The sequence below is a fragment of the Marmota marmota genome, unplaced genomic scaffold, assembly GCF_001458135.2.
Source record: "Marmota marmota marmota unplaced genomic scaffold, marMar, whole genome shotgun sequence".
Lineage (NCBI taxonomy): Eukaryota > Metazoa > Chordata > Mammalia > Rodentia > Sciuridae > Marmota > Marmota marmota.
Genome location: NW_025999853.1, coordinates 10,396,213 through 10,404,636, shown reverse-complemented (window position 1 = coordinate 10,404,636; position 8,424 = coordinate 10,396,213).

Here is an 8,424-nt window from a genome sequence, read left to right as displayed (position 1 = left end):
CCCAACAGAACTAGAAAAAATCAATCCTAAAATTCATATGGAAGCACAAAAGATCCTGAGCAGCCAAACCAATCTTGAGCAAAAAGAGCAAAACTGGGAGTGTCACAATTTCAAGACATACGACAAAGCCACAGTAACAAAACAGCACAGTATTAGCATAAAAATGGACATTAACACTAATGGAACAGAATAGAGAACCCATAAATAAAGTCACATAACTACAGCCAACTGATTCTTGCAAACACTGTCAAAAACACAAATTGGAAAAAAGAGTCTCTTTAACAAATGGTGCTGGAAAAACTAGATACCTTTATGCAGAGATTGAAATTTGATCCCTATCTCTCACCCTGTACAAAAATAAACTCAAAGTGGATCAAATGTAACTGGATTTAATGTAACTCTAAAACTTCTATAGGGAGGCATAGAGAGAACACTTCAAAAGATAGGGACCAGCAACACTTCTATGGATAAAGACCCCAAAAGCACAGGAAACAAAAGCAAAATGAATTAACATCAAATTTTAAAACTTCTGCACATCAAAGGAAACCATCCACAGAGTGAAGAGACAATCTACAGGATGGGAGAAAATGTTTGCCAACTAGTCATCTGACAGAGGATTAATATCAAGAATATATAAAGAACTAAAACACTTAACAACAACAACAAAAAAGACAAGTAATGCAATTAAAAATGAGCAAATGATTTGAACACACTTCTCAAAAGTAGAAATACAAATGGCCAATAAATACATGAAAAAGATGCTCAACACATTAGCCATCAGGTAAATGCCACACAAAACTACCATGAGATACTACCCACCTCACCCAAGTTAGAATGGTTATTAGAGAGGGGAAGGGGGGAAGAACCCAGAAAGTAACACCAAGGGAGTGGTATACCTGGGTCATATGGTGGCTCCATGCCTAGTCTTTTGAGGATCTCCATACTGGTTTTCATAGTGGATGCACTAATTTACAGTCCCACCAACAGTCTAAAATTGTTCCTTTTTCTCCACATCCTCTCCAGCAATAATAATAATAATAATTTATAATAATAATAATAATTATTATTATTATTATTATTATTATTATTATTTGAACAGGGGAATGAACCCAGGTACACTTAACCACTTAGCCACATCCCCGGCCCTTTTTATTTGTTATTTTAAGATAGGGTCTTTCTAAGTTGCTTAGGGCCTCACTAAATGGCTGAGGCTAGCTTTGAACTCATGATCTTTCTATCTCAGCCTCCCAAGTCACTGGGATTACAGGCATGTGCCACCACACCCAGCTTATTATTTGTATTTCTGATGACTGCCATTCTGACTGGTGTGAGATGAAATCTCATTTTAGTTTTGATTTGCATTTCCCTAATTGCTAATGATGTTGAACATGTTTTCATGTATTTGTTGGTCGTTCATATTTCTTCTTTTTAGAAGTGTCTGTTTAATTCATTTTTCCGTTTGTAATTTTTTATTACATATTCTAGATATTATTCCTCTGTCAGAAGAGTAGCAAGCAAAGATTTTCTTTCATTATGTGGGTCTCTCTGCACATTTCTAAATGTTTCATTTGCAGTGCAGAAGCTTTTCACTTTGACACTGTTCTGTGTAGTAACTCTTGGCATTATTTCCTGAGATTTTATTGCCTAGGCCTAAAAGCGCAAGTGTTGACCCTATATTTTCTTGTAGAAGTTGCATAGTTTCTGGTCTAACTCTGGAGTCTTTGATGCACTTTGAATTGATTTTTGTACAGGGTGAGAGATAAAGGTCTAGTTTCATTCTTCTACATATTAATAATCAGTTTTCCCAGCATCATTTATTAAAAAGACTATCTTTTCTCCAAGGTATGTTTTTAGCACCTTTGTCAAGGATCAGATGATTGTAGATGTGTGGGTTAGTCTCTATGTCTTCTATTCTGTACCATTGGTCTATGTGCCTGTTTTCATGCCAGTGCCTTAAAGTTTTTGCTACTATAACTCTGTAGTGTAATTTGAAGTCAGACAAATGCTACCTCCAACATTGATTTTTGGGGGCTTAAAATTGCTTTGGCTATTCTGGGTCTTTTATTCTTCTAAATTATTTTAGAACTGCCTTTTCTAGTTCTGTGAAGAATGTCATTGGTATTTTGATGAGGATTGCCTCAGATCTGTGTGTTGCTTTTGGAAGTATGGCCATTTTAACAATATTAATTCTACCTATTCATGAACATGGGAGATCTTTCCATCTTATGAGGTCCTCTTTATTTCTTCAACATTCAATAGCTTTCATTGTAGAGGTCTTTCACCTCCTTGGTTAGATTTCTTCCTATTTTTTTTATTGTTGTTGTTTTATTTTGTTTTTTTGATACTGTGAATGGAATTATGGAATTGTTTTCCTAATTTCTTTCTCAAGATATTCATTGTTGGTATATAGAGAAGCTATTGATTTTTATATGTTGATTTTGTAACCTGTTACTTTGCTAAATTTATTAGCTCTAGCAGTCTTTTGATGGAGTTTTTTGATCTTCTAGGTATAGAATCTTATCATCTGCAAAGGTTGATAATTTGACTTCTTCCTTTCCTATTTTAATCCCTTTTATTTCCTTCTCTTGCCTAATTGCTCTGGCTAGCATTTCTAGCACTATATTAAATAGGAGTGATTAGAGTGGACATCCTTGTCTTGTTCCAGATTTTAAAGGAAATTCTTTCAGCTTTTTCCCATTTTCTCTGAGGTTGGCTTTGTTTTTCTCACATGTAGCTCTTATGATGTTGAGGTATGTTCTTTCTGTGCCTAGTTTATTCAGTGTTTTTATCATGAATGGGTGCTGAATCTTGTTGAAAGCCTTCTATGCATCTATTGAGATGAGTGATTTTTGTCCTTAATTCTGTTTATGTAATAAATTACATTTATTTATGTGCAGATATTAAACCATTCTTGCATCTCTGTAATAAAACCAACTTAGTCATGGTGTACAATCTTCTTAATATGTTGTTGAATATAATTTACTAATATTTTACTAAGTATTTTTGTATCAGGGATATTGGGCTATAGTTTTCTTTCCTTGATGTGTCTTTATCTGGTTTTGGTATGAGTGTGATACTAGCTTTATGGAATGAATTTGGAAGTGTTCTATTTCATCAAATAATTTGAGGAGTGCTTAGTTCTTCTTTACAGGTTTGGTAGAATTCAACTGAAAATCCATCTGGTCCTGGGCTTTTCTTTGTTGGAAGCCTTTTTATTTCTTCTTGTATCTCATTACAAGTTACTGATCTGTTTAGGTTTTCTATGTCCTCTTGATTCAGTTTTGGCAGATCATACTCTTCTATACATGTATCCATATCTTCTAGATTTTTCAATTTATTGGAGTATAAGTTTGCAAAATACTCCTTAATGATCCACTGCATTTCTGAGATGTCTGTGGTAAGGGAAATCAATATTTTAAACACAGATCAGAGAATACCTCACCTAGAAGGTGACATCTTAGTAAAGACCAGGAAGTCCATAGCGGGAGCCAGGTGGATATCAGGGAGAGCTTTCTAAAAAGTAGGGGTGTGTTTTCTTGAATTCAAGGAATAGAAAGGTCAGTATAGCTGGACTGGAGTAGTACATTCTTCAACCAGGCAGACCCCAAAGTGGGAAAGACTTATTTTAATCCTTTAGTCCCATGTCTAATTCCTCTCTCAAATTTACTGGACACAAGAGTCCCTCTTTGTTTCCATGAAGAGTAAAGGAATAAAGGGACAAAGGACTGTGACTCTACTGGATGGTCCCTCCACATAGACAGAAACATCAGGATTGAATATCATGAAACACTGAAGAGGTAGTTGTTCATATTTATAAATGTGAGGCACATCAAAATGGCTAAATGGAGCTAAGATAAATCACCCACAAAAAAATGAAGTAAGGGTAGTGGTATATAAGCTAGGTTCTAACAATTGAGCAGATGTTTTCAAAGATCTGAGATATGAACACAAGGTGGGCATCTAAATAAAAGGGATATCAGGCAAAGTAATAAGAAGGCAAGAGAGTGGGTTATATATTTAGCAAATCCCAGGAAGCTCCATGTAATAGGCCTATTAACATGAAAAAGAGTGACAATATGTATTCTTGAGAAGACCATCAGGTGAAAGGATGTGGGATTTATTAGACAATAAGGAGATAAAAATTTCTGAGCAGAGGTATAAATCATCAGATTTAATTTTCAAAGAGACAACTATGAAGTGAAACCGTAGTTTTTAAACATGTGGTTCCAAGACCACATCATCCTTGGGGAAAGAATGAGAGATGATCTTGAGTCCCATGCCAGAGCTACTAAATCAGAAACTCTGGGAGTGGAGCCCAGAAATCTGTGTTTTAACCAATTCCTCCAGGTAATTCTGATGTACACGAAAGTTTGAGAAATTCTAGAATATAATGAGAAAAAAATAGTGTCAGACCATATCATTGTCCAGAAGAGAATAAGGCCCCTGAATTAGACAGCCAAGGAAAGTAGAACTGAATGAGGAGAACTCTGAATCCTGATACTAACATACAGAAATGGATGTGGAGTTCCAGCAGTAAATTGTAGCTGATACAAAATCCAATGCCCGGTGGTGATTTGGCGTTAACAAGGGTAAGAGTTTAGTAAGATAGCCTTTACAATGAGGAAATGAATAAAAATAAGTGATTACAAATGGGAATGAGTAGGAAAGTTTGAGGCAGTTTCCAAAATATTCATTCTGTTCTTTGATAAATTTGAATTATAGAGATCTGACCTTTACAGTGAAATGTCATGTAGAACTCCCTCCATATGGAGAATTTGCATTTTGCTCTATCAAGAATAGAATAGGTAAGAAATAAATGGGTACTTTGTTTTGAGTTCGTCTTTTTAATTTTTTTTATTTGTGCATTATAATTATACATAATGGTGGGATTATTACAGGTTCATAGGTACTTTTAATTATATGAACAATAGGCAAATCAGAGAAGTGAACATTTCTTGCCAAAGAGGAAATGTGGCAACTGCTTCTTTTATTATACTTCTCCAAATTGGGTGATTGGAAAGAAACATGGTCATCTTTGGTACCTGAATCATTAGCTTAGCTCTCCTTTTGATTTTATACCCCACAAACAAATTTTATCTTGAGATTAAAAGAATGTAAATTTGAAACTTCAAGTTAATATTTTTTTTCAAGAGGAAGAAAAATGTTCAGATTAAGAGTTTCTGTTTCTAGTGCAAAGTCCTGATATCATCAGCAATTATTTGGATCCATTTTTAAATTACCCCCAATTAAAAATCTGAATGGGAACAGAAAAAAAATGTTACTATTTTAGTGCTTTATCTTGTACTTTCTTATATCAGTCTGCTTCATATTATCACCATGAAATACCCAAAGTAATTAACTTTATAAAAAGAGTTAGCTAGCTCAGTTTGGTTTTGGTGGTTCAAGTTCAAGTTTGGATAGTCCCATTAGTTTGGCCTCTGGTGAGGGTAGTACATCATGGTGGGAGTACATGTAGGAGCAAATGGTCACATTTTGAATGAGAGGACAGTAAAAGGTGGCATCTAACTAATCCCTTTTGAGGGCTATCTTCAATGACCTAAGGATCACCACTAAGACCCACTTCCCAAATATCATACTACCTTCCAATAGGGCCACCCTGCAGATTAAAATTTCAATCATGGACCTCTCTGAAGAATACCCAAACCAACAGCACTTTTATTTTCAAATACAGCATTAATTATTTAAAATATAAAGTATTCTTTAATGACAAAAGTCCTCCATGTTTATTTGCTTACACTTTTATAATTTATATACAGCATTTAGGAAAAGCCCTTTTGTGATAAATAGAGTAGAAAAAATCTTTTTGTAAAGGCTGATAAGATTAATTATATTCAATCTGGCAGAGTTCAAAAAGCAAATTGAAAAATCATATTTTCAACTGTTATACAGTGTAATATTCAACTATCTCAAGGTTGTCATAAGCAATGGGTATAAAATCTAACAGCATATCATGAATTTTCAGTAACTAAATGATAATGCACTTAGTTGACATTTTTCTTTTTGCTGGGGATCAAACCCAGGGTGTCATATATGCTGGACATGCCTTATACCTCTGAGTTACAGCCCCAGACTCTCAATTGGTTCTTTATCAATAATCTTTCGGGAAAACTCAGAATTTCCCATAACAATTCAGAGTTACTCAACCCATCTCAACCCCACCCTATCCCATGTATCTATATCATGAATACTCAGTTTTTTTAAGAAAAGGAACAAACAAACTATGTTTTCTGTAGTTTTCATAAATAAAATAAAATAATGAAATTCTTTTATTCATACATTCAATATTTCCTTCATCTTGATGCTTGTCAAAATTTGAGAAACCATGGAGAGGAGCTAAACTGTTATATGACTGGTTTAAATAGCTATTCACAATACTATAGTCCTTAAAATTTTTTAAATGCTGTGAAAATATGAGGTCATTATTCTGCATTATAACGTTCCACATGCTAGTGGTATTTTCAACTTTACCTGTGGAGGAGAATGTTCAGATAGAAATGTCAGGCCACATTCCTGAAGCAGCACAACCAGGCTGGGACTTCAGAAAAGCCAATGTCAGCCTCCATGGTGAGGTTTCTCAAACCACACACTATGGACATCTTTGGCTCAGTGATTTTTGTTTGAAGGGAGAGAAGCCACCCTAGTTCCTAGGATGCTTACAATATCCCTGAATTCCACCTACTAGATACCAGTGGCATCTCTTCCTCCATGTGGCCAACAAAAAAAAATGTCTCCAGATATTTTCAAATGGCCCTGGTTGAGAGCTACTGGCACAGAAAGAAAATGATTGCATAAGCAACTAAACAGATGAATATGAATTTATGCTGTTTCACATTTTACCCTGTATAATTTCCATTTCTCTGCAGAGTGAATAGGACTTATCTACATTGTTCTATCTATTGGAATAATCCTGCTGATTCCTAAATATATTTTAATATTCCTCTGGTACACATTTTTTTTAAAGAAGGCCCTGTGTCTACATCATGATAATGCAAATTATTAGCAATGCAATTTAAAAAAAAACTGGCAAATGACTCTAGTCTCAAATTTCATGCCCCCAAATATTAAAATATTAAGTAACTATTTGAATTAATAAAAGTGCTATTCTGCCAAAGAGATCCAGCAGATCTTTTACACTCACATTATTTCTGTGAGGTAGGCAGAAGTTTAATGCTATGTACCATCATTTGATGGGGTGAAGTATAAATTCAAAGATATGCAACTTGACAACAGCAACATATATTGACAAACAACCCATGTGGCTTTTCCTCCCATTAAGGTTGTGACTCAAAATAACTAAGAGTAAAACACTACTTACTTTATATTACAATATATTAACATTTCCCCCTTTTTGGTTCTATTCTAAAATTTAGAAATTAAGATAAATTATTTTAAATTCATAATATCACTTTATTGTCTTCAGAATTTTATCTGGCACTCTTATGTGTTTGTGCAAGTAAAAGTGAAAGTTCCAAATATCACAAGATATATTTTGCCATAAGGAAAGTGGACAAGAATGGACATATTATATTTCTTATTAAGAACATATTGCATAACCCCTGCACAGAGAAAAGAAAAAGTTACTTATATAATCCGATTTTGATTTCCAAAACTGAAGCACTCTGCATACATATGCATTTAAAATTCTTAAATAACCATCAAAGTTGCATGAAACAAACAAGATTATGTCTTCTTACTCCTTAAAACATTATAGATTCACAAAGCTTGAAGTTAGCTTTCAAATATAGGAATTAAAAAAGAGTATCTAAATACATAAGAGATTTATGAATGTATAGTTAATTTAAATGTGATATGAACCTCTTTTGCTTTAGATAAATGCTACTTCCTATTTTACACATATTTCAATGTCAGCTAGCAACCCTAAATTTACAGGGCATGGCTTCCTAAACAAGATAGATCAGAAAATAATCATGAAATTATTGAATTAAAAAACATTGGGAGGGGGGAGGGGGGAGGATGGGAAAGGCAGCGGAGCACAACAGACACTAGTATGGCAATTTGTAAATCAATGGATGTGTAACTGATGTGATTCTGCAATCTGTGTATGGGGTGAAGGTGGGAGTTCATAACCCACTTGAATCAAAGTGTCGAATATGATATGTCAAGAAATTTGTAATGTTTTGAACAACCCACAATAAAAAATTAAAAAAAAAAAAACATTTGTATGTATCTAAATATTTCTCTCATTTTTTGTAAAAAAAATTGAAAAAAAATTAAACTTTTAAACAGTATCTGATATGGGTAATGTAGAAAAAATAAGTTATTGATGAAATCATGTAACCAGACATAGCAAAATAAACAGCTAAGCAACTTTAAGACCTCTACTTGAAATTTTAAAACATAAAGCAAACGACATATTTAGTAAGTCTAGAACTGGATGGATGA